Genomic DNA, 13069 nt, shown 5'->3' with positions numbered 1-13069 from the left:
ACAACTATGGAACAACTTGGGGCTAGAGAGAATGTAAGCTATCTTAGGGTGATAAAGAAACACCAATTTGAGGCACTTCAACAACAATGAGAAACAAAAACATATGCTCAACAACAAGCCTTAGCTTCCATGGGTAGTGGGATTCACCTAAATAATTCCATGGGTGCACCTCAGTTGAGTTTGAAGGAAGTGATTGAAATATATGCACAAGAACATGACGTCCAATTTTTCCCTAAAGTGGGACACACACATGATGGTCTTCAAGTTTATGGCTTTGGAACTCTTAGTATCTATCTAGATTCTATATAAAAAAAAAGTGCTCACATAATCTCGAGATAGATGGGTGATTGCATCATTGGAGCAACTAGTTGAGATGCATTGTAATCAAACTTCAAGAAATCATTGACAAACCAAACATATAATGAAGAGGAAACTTGAAAACTTGAATGTTGAAATGAAAAATATCAAGGATCAGACACCTATGCCAGAGTTACAACAAAATGTGAAGTTGATTTTAGATAAAAATAAATAAATAAAACATGACATAAATCATTCCCCAATTGTTTGATTATGGAGAGATGTGCGTGAAAGAGAGTGGAGAGCTCTAAGCTCTAAACATTAGTGCATATTTCATTGTGATGCCCTTATGATCGCTGCATTTAGTTGCCTTGCCATTATGATCTTCATATTTCATTGTCATGTCCTTGGTGGAGATCAATGGAGATCTAGGATTTTGTTGTTGCTCCCTAATGATCGTTGCATCTCATTGTCATGCCCTTGTGATCTTTGCATTTCATTGTCATTCCCTTGTGATCTTCGTGCCCTTGCTCTGTGATTTCATTGTCACGTCATTCCCTTGTGATCTATGTTCCTTGTCTTTGTGATTCTTATCAAGGGAACAAGAGGTACCTACTTAAATGTTCTTTCCTTTTCCTTCTAAACATGTATCTCCTTATATTTCCTCCAGTAGGTGATTAGAGAAGCTTCTCTTTATATATGTATATGTATATACACATACACACACATATGTGTGTGTCTATGTATCTATGTATATATAGAGAATCTTCTCTTTATGTATATGTATGTATATATATACATACATACCCACACATGTGTGTATCTATGTATGCATGTGTATATATATACACACACACACACACACACACATATATATAGATCTCTCTATTTATATACATACATAGAAACACACATATGTGTGTACGTATGTATACACACACAAACATATATATAAATACATATGTACATATATGTATAAACATAATTACATAGGTACCTATACAAAGATCATAAGGGCATGATAACAAGATGCAAAGATCACAAGGGCATGTCAATGAAATGCAACGATCATAGGGGCATGACAATGAAATCCTATATCTCCACTAATCTCCACAATCCACAAGATCTCTCTGTATATATACATACATACATATATAGACACACACACATATGTGTGTGTATGTATATACACATATACATATGTATACATACATACATACATACATATACATACATATATACATACATACATATATATACACACATACATACATACATACACACATACATACACACACATACATACACACACACACACACACACACACATACATACATACATACATCTGCATATGCAATTTTATCACCTTGGAAAACTATATTTGATCTTGCTAGGTGGGAACAATTGATTATTCATTTTATTGTACCTAATCTGTTGACAATTCTATAGGAATTTGTAAACAACCCAACTAATCAAATCCTAAACCCATTTAACTGTGTTATGGCTTGTTTCTTTCTAAAAATATCTACTATGATATGTTATTGTAAAATTTCTTGCAAACTCTACCCATTTTTCCTATTTTGCATTATTTGTGTGTGGGATTTTGAGGTAAGTGAACACAGGTTGAGTGAGTTTTATTATTTTATTATTTGAATTTTGGAATACGTATGCATTTGGATTAATTTTTATGTTGTGCTAAGATGTAATAAGCACCTTAAAAAAGATCTCTTTGCATATATACATACATAGACACACACACATATGTGTGTATGTATATATACACACACACATACATATACATAAAGAGAAGCTTCTCTATATACATACATACATAGACATACAAATATGTGTGTGTGTGTGTGTGTGTGTGTGTGTGTATGTATACACATACATATACATAAAGTGAAACTTCTCTCTTCACTTGCTAAGGGAAATATAAAGAGATCTTGAAGGTGATTATATTTCTTACAGATTAGACTATGAATGTCTTTTCTATTTTCTATTGACCAAAGGGCAAGGCATTTATTGATTTCGATACCTCTCTTGGTTATTTAGTTGGGTATAAGTATTATTTCAAAAGACACAAAGCCAAAAATCATGTCACAAGAGGACATGTCTCATTTCCACTTGATGCAAAGTGCCCAACTAGAAAGGTGTAAATGGGATTTTCCACTCTAACACCAAATCAACAAGTTGCCAAATCCCCAACCTTCTCACAAGGTCATAACCAGTTAAAATCATCCAAATGCTAAAGAAAACAAGACTACCAACTTCTTTAAGTACCCATGGTCTAAGGATCAAATTCATCCAAACTATGGCTTTAGAACCTAATCCCCACAACTGGGCCAACGTGAGGCAAACAAAAAAATGGTTTTCTTGAATGGCTCCAAGGCATGAGAGGTTCGCAAGTGAGGGTGTTGAACAATCCTAAAAACTTGAATATTGAAATAAAAGCTTTTGATGATCAAACACCTATGCCAAAGTTACAACACAATGTGTAGTTGATTTTAGATATGGAAGAGGCAAATATTTAGAATTTTGATAGTCAAAATTTAAGACACGAGAGACAAGGAGAAGGAGAGGCTTTAGAAAGAGAGTGCACGATAGAAACAACAACTAGACAACATAGATGGTATTATGGGAGCTACTGGATAGAATCCAAGAAAGTGTTTTGGTAGTGCTATGACATTAGAATCACTTGCAAGTGTGTTTGAGTTAATTTATAGTCCAAATATTGGAAGGGCTACAAGTTGTGCAATTTTTCATGTATTGCATCTGCATTTTCTTATAAGAGTGTTTCAATTATTGGCACAATCTCCCTGTGATGATCCCAAGTATCAATTGCTTATAATATCATTTCAAGGTTGGGGACCACTTCAACATCCTTTGCATGGTGTAGAGGTAGTGTCATCGTGGAAAAGGCTTCTACAAGGGAATCAACATTGTAGTTATGGCATTTACACAAAAGTAGAACTTGCTTCTTCAACTCCTTACACTCAACTCTTCATTAAATCTATTCTTTCAGTAGTGAGAATAGATACTAAAAATTCTTGGGAGCCAAGGGACCTTGAACCTATGCTACACTTTCTAGAGACATGGGATAAGTTATGACCAACTTTGGTACTTCATAACATTCTCCATCATATAGTGATGTCCAAATTAATAGCAACAATAGATACTTGCGATCCTCATAGAGAGAGTGTGCCAATACATGCATGGTTACATCCTTGGCTTCCATTTTTGGGTTAGCTTATGGAGCCTTTATATCCAAACATTCATTATAAATTGGGGAATGTGCTTCATGGCTAGCATGCAAGTGATGCATTTGCATATGCAACTTTATCACCTTGAAAAATTATATCTGATCTTGCTAGCTAGGAACAACTAATTGTTCATTTTATTGTACCTAATCGAATGATAGTTCTACAGGAATTTGTAACTAACCTAGCTAATCAACAACTAAACCCATTTAACTAGGTTATGGCTATTTTTTCTAAAAATATCTATTATGATATGTTTTTGTAAAATTTCTTGTAAACTCTGCCCAATTTTCCTGGTCTGCATTATTTTTGTGTAGGATCTTTAGGTAAGTCATTTAGCATGGGTTGAGTGAGTTTTATTGTTTTATTATTTGGATTCTAGAATATGTATGAAAATGGATCAATTTTTAAGTTGTGCTAAGATGTAATAAGAACCTTAAAAGATATCTCTAAGATATACGTGTCTAGAAGGAAAAGAAATGAATATTTACATATCCCTTGAAGAAAATTGTAGGGCAAGGGAAAATAGATCACAAGGGCATGCCACGACAATGAAATTGCAAAGAAAGGCAACAAAGATGACAAGGGCATGACACAACAAAAAAATCACAAAGAAAGGGTATGACAACAAAATTGAAAGCAAGGGCATGACAATGAAATGTAGAGCAATGGCATGACAAAAAAATGCAGAACAAGGGCACATAAATGTTTAGAGTTTTCCACCCACTTTCGTGCTTAGCTCTCGACACAATCAAAACAAATGAGGAATAATTTATGTCATGTCTTGATTTTTTAAGTTTATGCTCACGTAGGCATCACAATTATGACACAAACATTGGTACTATGATGACATTGGGGATAATCGCAAAAAAAAAAATGAAAATCACCACAAATTACACCGCCGTCGCAATTTGAGCCCAAATGTTGTACTATATGTAAAGACTTTGGGATCAATGTGTATGGTTATCTCAGTGCCTTAATTTGGAAACTTAATGCACTGGTTATATGTGGATGGAATAACCTTCATCTAATGAATCCAAGATCAATCAAGGGTGATATTTTATGGTAGGTTAAGATCAACGATGTGGCATATTATCTCTTGAGTGGTTGGGTTGACTCTAATGGGCAACAAGATAGTGCCTTCTGATGTTCTTTCTAGGTTTTCATATGCCTTGATTGTGATAACTTCATCCATGATGTCTGCCTCAATGTATGCTACCTATTTGATGAATTTCAAAGTACATAGGTTCAAGGCCAACCTATTAACTCATGACCCATTTGATGGCAAAGTTAGAGACCATGAAAATGATGCAAAGTGGAAGTTTGAGATCTAGTTTAAATTTAGAGATGTTGGGGGGTTTAAATGGTAGGGAACATGACATAGATAGGTGGTGTCCTATGAGGTTTATTAATTCAATTACATTGATACCTATGGGGACATGGGATTCATGGAGAGTATTGTTAATGATCTCTTGATGGAGTGGGCTAGTGTGAAGAAGATTTGGGTTGGTGTATTCCAAGGTGTTCTAGAATGTTGTATTGTGCTTATAGGGAAGAAATAATAGGTGGAACTACAAAATATATCTAGATCCATTGGGTTTAATAACACATTGATGATCAATTCCCTTTACATGTATGACATTGAAAGAAGATTCATCTTGGGATATACATCCTATTAAATTATCATATTTGATGTAGGCTGTAGGGTAATCCTTTTTGATCAAAAAATTCACCTTTCTTGTGTTTTTCATTGTTCTTATTATTGTTCATAATGTTTTTGTTATTTTTTTGGGTGGGTGACTTTCCTGAATTGTTGTTACACAGTGGGAATGAATATTAATAATCAATAATCCTACATTTGGAGAAGTTTGTGCATTTTCTCCCATTGTAATTTCCTTGCAATCTATAAGATTCTACACATAATTTTTGAGAATCATACACTTGACTATGACATGCCCCTTGACTTGATGATAGGCATAAATCTCATTATCTTTGTACCATGTGGGTTTAGGTTGAATTTTTTAAAGTGGTTATATCTATGGGAAGAAAATGAGGTTTTGCTTCACCATTTTGTCAAAGATAACATCCAACAACTCACCAAGAGGAGTAAAAACTCATTTCATGTCATTATGAACACATGGCTTTTGTCCAACTATGATAGTCCTAGCATTTGTTTGGTTTACTAGTGCTTGTTGAGAAAATATTGACACACATTATTGATGTGTCTGTTATTGATAGGATGTTTTTTATTGAAGTTTAGGGGGTGAGAAGGAGATTTTGTAATATGACGTAGATCTCCACTTTTTACTCCTAAGCCATTCAAAGGATATGTAAAGGGAAAGAGATAATTCCCAAATATGATTCCTCTTTATAACCCAAATTAGATTAGAAAGACCCAAAAGAGAAAGGGTGACAATTCTAAATTTGAATTGTAAAGGAAAATACAATACAAGGAAATACACTCTTTGACCCGTTTGTGATAATGTATATGAAAAATTGAATTAATTGATTGAATAATGTAAACATAGATGTCAAGTGTATAAAATCAACACAATTAAGATATATATCTACGATAAAGATATGAAAGAAAGTAAAGTATGAAAGACTCACCTTGAAATGTGTAATAGAAGATATGTTTTAGCTCTAAAAAGCATTGGTCCAAGCCTATTTTTGAATATCTGATGGTGGATTCCTAAATAAAATGATGAATTAGAAAAAAATGAGAAACTATTTTTTCAATAAAGTAGTATGGTCTAGGTTGACTTGGTTGTAACCTGATTAGTTAGGTTTTTGCAAGGTCACTGTATACTAGGGATAGTGTAACAAATCTGAACCAATTTCTCTAGAAAGATCTCAAGGTATTATTTATAGATCCACGATTGCAATTATGTTATTCTGCTCTTACACACAAAAATGAAGGTTTTTTGTTGTCTGGTAGTTGATGGCTTATCTTGTTTAAGGTCTAGATTGAGCAATCAACCTTGAATTAAAATAAAATTGATAAAGGAAATTCTTACATGTATTAAGGCTAAATAATATCAAATGAAAGATATAATTGCCTCCATGGATGCAATTGTGTTTGATATGTGATCAAGTATGTAAATGTAATAGCCTTGACTCAAAAAAAATAATCAAAGAATCCAAGACCTTATGTATCAAAATATGTGTGACATGCCATGATGAATAATAGAAGAGATTGGATGGATTGTGATGTAGGAGCATCCTATGTTGCCTTGTTATCCTGCTCATCTTTGTTCATTCTACATGTTGAAGCCAAGTGCCAATGATTCCCAATTTTTGGTTGCTACCGAGTTGTTCAATGGATGCTGAGTTACTATAGCTCTAGTGGATGCCAAGTTGTTGTAGCTCTAATGGATGCCAAGTTACTATAACTCTAGTGGATGTCGAGTTAATGTAGTAATCTAGTGTTGATTGAGTTGTTTGTGTCTAGTTCTAGTTTGGGCTAGGCTTGCATGTATTTAATTTTGATATTAGTAGTTAATATTTGATGTAAGCCAAATTGTGGTTGTGCATGCATTTAATGTAAGGTTTGATTTTTTGATAGGCCAACTTGTGGCCGCACAAGTATTTAAGGAGGTTTAGGATTGAGGTTTAGGTAGAACTAAGAGGATATGAAAGTTGGAAGCATATGTGTCTGGAAATCTAAATTTGAAGCTAGATTATGGATTTGAATGTATTTGTATTTGGCCATAACCTAGAAGGCCTTATAGTTGGAAATGTATGTTGATTATTTGGTGAATCAATAAAAGTGTTTTCTCTTCTTCCTCCTTTGGTTTCTATTCTTTGTGTTGTGTTTCCCCTAAGTTAACTTTTACATGCTAGTTTGGATAGCTAGGTGTGCCTTTGGGCTTAGTTCTTTAACCCTCCCTGTGTTAGTGGTATCAGAGCTTGAGGTTCATCCTTGTGAAGTTTGGATCATGTAGAACCCTAAGTGAATTTTTTTGTAGGGTTGTAGATCTATGGATTTGATTTAAAACTTGTAGAGGATTATGATCTTGCAGGAACCTAATTTGTAAAGATGGTTCGAGGTAGAGAAAATGTTGATAATGCAATATTGGATACATTGAGACAAATTGTAGCCAGATTAGATGCTATGGAGACAAACCAAAGGAGAGGAGCACATCTTGATGATGTAAGTGATGATGAAGCAGTATCACCAAACGCTAATCCAAAACTTGAAGAAGACCAAGATGAAGCAATGTTGTTGAGAGTGTTGTTTCAGGAAAATTCAAAGCCTACTATAGAAGTTGTTCCTTATGATGGAAAATTAGACACCAATACTGTGGTGGATTGGATTTATGATATGGAGTTCTTTGAGTATGAAAACACTCCTGATAATAGGATGGTGAAAATTGTTGTTACAAGGTTAAAGGGTCATGCCTCACTATGGTGGGAGCATTTGCAAACTGTTAGAAAAATAAGAGGAAAGGAAAAGGTCATGGCTTGGAAAAAGATGGTAAACAAAGTGAAAAAAAATTCCTTCCTACTAATTACCAAGTTAGCTTGTTGAGAAAGATACAAAATTTGAGGAACATGACATGAGTGTGAAGGAGTATACTGAGGAATTCTACAAGTTGGACATCAGATCTGGACATGTGGATGATGATGTCGAGAAAATTGTAAGGTACATAAATGGATTGAGATCTAGAATTCAAGATGAAATAAGTTTTGTGAAATTGGAAAATGTGGAAGAAGCATACCAATATGCCTTGAAGGCTGAGGAGATCTTGACAAAGAAACATCAACAAAGACAAAGAGTTAGAGGTGGTAGATTCTAGAGAGGTAGAGATAGATCTTATGGTGAAGGTGGTAGATTTGATAATTCTATATAAGATAAGGAAAAATTTGAATGGAAGAATGATGACAAAGGAAAGACTGAATGGAACAGTGGTAATTCTTACCAAGGAGTTACTAATTCTTAACAAGGAAGAGGTAATTCTTATTCTAGAGGTGGTTTTCATGGTAATTGTTTAAAATGTGCAAAGAGGGACATAGATCTTTTGAATGTAGATCCTTTGAAAGTAGGAAAGGTAATAGAAATTTTTTGGTTCAAGGAGATGATGAGGGTTCACCAAGTGGACTTGAGGCTAGAGAAAATATGATGGTGAGAAGACCCTTATGTAATATAGGAAGTGACGAGGCACTTAGTTTAAGGAGAAGTCTTTTCAATACAAGATGCAAGATGGCTGGAAAATGTTGCAAAGTGATCATTGATAGTGGAAGTTCTACAAATTTGGCATCAGAAAAGTTGGTTACCAATTTGTAATTTTAGAGGCTAAAGCATCCTAAACCCTATCATATCTCATGGATCAAGATGAGTATAAGATATTGGTAAGTGAGCAATGCCTTGTGAAGTTAAAGATTGGACATTACATTGATGAAGTTTTGTATAATATTATGTCTATGGATTGTTGTCATATACTATTGGGTAGACCTTGGAAATATGATAGATATGCTATACATGATGGAAGATTGAATCAATATACTCTTTGGGCAAATGGGAAGAAACAAATATTGCTGCCTCTGATTGAAAGTCTAGATGAGGTTAATTGTACTGCTGTAAAAATTTGCATGGTTAATGGGAAACAATTTGAAAAGGAAATGAAAAAGAATCAAGTTTGTTTTGCTATAATTCCAAGGAGACTGAGTTGTCTCAATAGTAATCAAGTGCCAAAAAATAGTATTAACTAAGTGCCAATTAGTGGTGACAAGTGACATCTAATAGTATTGACCAAGTACTAGAAGAAATTGTAGAATTGTTGAATGAGTATAAAGAGATTGTTGTAGAGGATATACCTGATGGTTTACCTCCAATGAGAAGTATAAGTAATTATTTAGATTTGATTCCTAGAGCTAGTTTGCTTAAAAATCACCACATAGATTGACACCTACAAAGAATGAAGAACTTAATAGGCAAGTGCATGAGTTGTTGCAGAAAGGTTTGATGAGAGAAATCTTGAGTCCATGTGTTGTACCTATTGTATTAGCACCTAAAAAGAATGGAGAATGGATAATGTTTACTAATTCTAGAGCTATTAACAAGATCACAATGAAATATAGGTTACCTATGCCAAGGATGGATGACATAATATATTGTTTGAGTGGAGCAAATTATTTTACAAAGATTTATTTGAAGATTGGTTATCATCAAACTAGAATCATAGAAGGTGATGAATGGAAGACTACTTTCAAGACAAAAGATGGTTCATATGATTGGTTGGTTATACATTTTGGTTTGACTAATGCACCTAGTACTTTCATGAGGTTAATGAATGAAGTTTTAAAAAGATTATTGGATAAGTTTATGATTTTTTATTTGGATGAAATTTTGATACTCTGTAAGACTAAGGAAGAACATCTTGAGCATGTTAGACAAGTATTACAGAGATTGAACGAGGAGAAGTTGATGATTAATTTGAAGAAGTATTCTTTTATGAAAGAGGAGATTGTGTATTTGGGATTTGTGATTTCAGCTAATGGTTTGTAGATGGATCCTAAGAAGGTAAAAGAAATTTTGGAATGGTCTACACTTGAGAATGTGGGTGAGGTAAGATCATTTCATGGTTTGGCTAGTTTCTATAGAAGGTTCATAAGAAATTTCAGTTCTATTTGTAATGCTATGATTAAGACAATGAGAGGAGATAAAAAGGAATTTAAGTGGACACATAGAGCTGATAAGAGTTTTGAGACTTTGAAACAAAAGGTCATTGAGTTACCTTATTTGGCTTTACCTTCTTTCAATTAGGTATTTCAAGTTGAATGTGATGCGAGTGGTAGAGCAATAGGAGCTATATTAAGTCAAGAAGATAAAGCTATATTAAGTCAAGAAGGTAAAGTTGTTGCTTTCTTTAGTGAAAATTTGAATGATGCTAAAAGAAAGTATTATGTGTATGATCAAGAGTTTTATGCTATTATTCAAGAATTGAAGAAGTGGAGACATTATTTGATTCCTAAGGAGTTTGTGTTGTATACTAGTCATAAAGCTTTACAATACTTGGGAAGTCCACATAAATTAAACTAGAGACATATGAGGTGGGTTGAGTACTTGCAGAGTTTCACGTTTATCATTAAGCATAAGAGTGGAGTTACTAATAGAGTTTCTAATGCATTGAGCAAAAGACATTCTTTATTGATTGAGATGAAGGTTGATGCTCTTGGTTTTGAAGACATGACAAAGTTGTATGATACTGACCCTAATTTTTCTTAGGCATGGAGAGAGTGCAGAGCACCAAATCTAAAAAATTACATATGTAAGTATGCTGAGTATTTTATTCAAGAAAGTATGTTGTTCAAAGGTATTCAATTGTGTATTCCTAGAAGTTCTATGAGGCTGAAATTGATTAAGGAAAAGCATAGTGGTAGATTGGCCAGACATTTTGGAATTGATAAGACATTGAGTTTGCTAAAGGATAAGTATTATTGGCTAAAAATGTATAAGGATGTTCAAAAATTTGTAAAGAGTTGAGGAGTTTATCAAATTGCAAAAGGAGTAAGTCAAAATACTCGTTTGTATACACCTATTACTATTCCTAAGAAACCTTGGAGTGACATCAGTATGGATTTTGTTCTTGGATTGCCCAAGATAGTGAAGGGGTATGATTATATATTTGTTATGGTGGATAGATTTTCTAAGATGGCTCATTTCACACCATGTAAGAAGGCATCAAATACTGAACATGTTGGTGAACTTTTCTTTAAAGAGATTGTGAGATTGCATGGACTACAAAGAAACATTATTTCTGATAGAGACAACAAGTTTGTTGGTTATTTTTGGAAGACTTTGTGGAAGAAGATTGGTACTAAGTTGAAGTATAGTTCTACATTCCATCCATAGATAGATGGATAGAGGTTGTGAATAGAAGATTGGGTAATTTGCTAAGATATTTAGTGGGAGATAAGCCAATTAATTGGGAAGTAATGTTGGCACAAGTTGAGTTTGCATATAATAATTATATGAATAGGAGTATAGTGAAAACACCTTTTGAGATTGTGACATCTCAATGATTTAGGAGAATAATTTCTTTCAACCCTAGTTGTTTGATGTAGGAGCATCCTGAGTTGCCTTGTTATCCTACTCATCTTTGTTCATTTTGCATGTCAGAGCCAAGTGCCAGTGGTTTCCAATTTTCAATTGTTGTCGAGTTGTTTAGTCCATTCCAAGTTACTGTAGCTCTAGTGGATGCTGAATTACTGTAACTCTAATGGATGCTAAGTTATTGTAGCTCTAATGGATGTTGAGCTACTATAGCTCTAGTGGTTGTCAAGTTACTGTAGCAATCTAGTGTTGACCGAGTGTTCCTTCATGTGCCGAGTGAATCTATTGGTGCCGAATGTTCCTATTGGTGTTGAGTGCCAATATTTGTCTTGGTTCTTCTTTGACTGAGTTGTCTATGTCTGGTTCTAGTTTAGACTAACCTTGCATGCCTTTAATTTTGATATTAGTAGTTAATGTTTGATGTGAGCCAACTTGTGCTTATGCATGCATTTAATGTAAAGTTAATTTTGTGATAGGCCAACCTGTGGCTGCATAAGTATTTAAGGAGGTCTAGGATTGAATTTTAGGTAAAGCTTAGAGGATATAAAATTTGGAAGCATGTGTCTAGAAATCTAACTTTGAAGTTGGATCATGGATTTGTATGTATTTGTATCTGGCCATAACCTAGAAGGCCTTACAACTGGGCATGTATGTTTATTATTTGGTGAATTAATAAAAGTGTTTTCTCTTCTTCCTTCTTTAGTTGTTGTTCTTTGTGTTATTTTTACACTGAGTTAAATCTTGCATGGTGGTTTGGATAGCTAGGTATGCCTTTGGCCTTAGTTCTTCAACCCTCCCTATGTTAGGTTGGAATGATAGATCTTCTCCTTAGAGCGTAACTCCACTATCACCTTGAAGGAAGAACCTTGATGTAAAAAGGAGGTGCCAACACATGCATACTTGAAGATGCTTGCTTGAAGAATAATGCCTTGATTTATTTCTTACTTATGAATGTCTTGTAAAGACATGATATTAAAATAAAGCTCCCAAACCTCCTTTTATATTAGTTTTTGGGTGGGGAAAAATTCCAGGCCAATTTGGGAACTAAATAAATAAATTGGAAAACTCAAGGCCTTTCAGACATTGAACCCCAAAATCACTCGGGACAAGGTCAACCTAGTCAACCTTGACCTAGAATAGACCAACTTGGGTTGACCTTGACCTAGACTAGGTTGACCTCGATTGACCTTGACCAAGGGGAGGGAGAAGAGAACTCTTAGAAAGGCCCAAAAGAATGTATATATGAAACTCTAAAATACCAAGCCTACCAAAGATGTGACCAAAAAGGTGGAAAAGAAACACCTAGAAAGCCATATCAGAATGTAAGGGATGATAAAGAAGCATGAGATGGAAGGAGTATGGAGGAAAAGAGACTAAAAGCACACTAACAAGGGATAAAATGTCTCAAAATGAAGTGTGCCCTTTTTAAGATGGTAGAGTTGTTACAATCACTAG

Source organism: Cupressus sempervirens, chromosome 8 (assembly GCF_028749045.1).
Source record: "Cupressus sempervirens isolate cs-2001-9-10 chromosome 8, ASM2874904v1, whole genome shotgun sequence".
Taxonomy (NCBI): domain Eukaryota; kingdom Viridiplantae; phylum Streptophyta; class Pinopsida; order Cupressales; family Cupressaceae; genus Cupressus; species Cupressus sempervirens.
The sequence above is the reverse complement of the archived record's forward strand: the minus strand, read 5'-3'. Positions refer to the sequence as shown.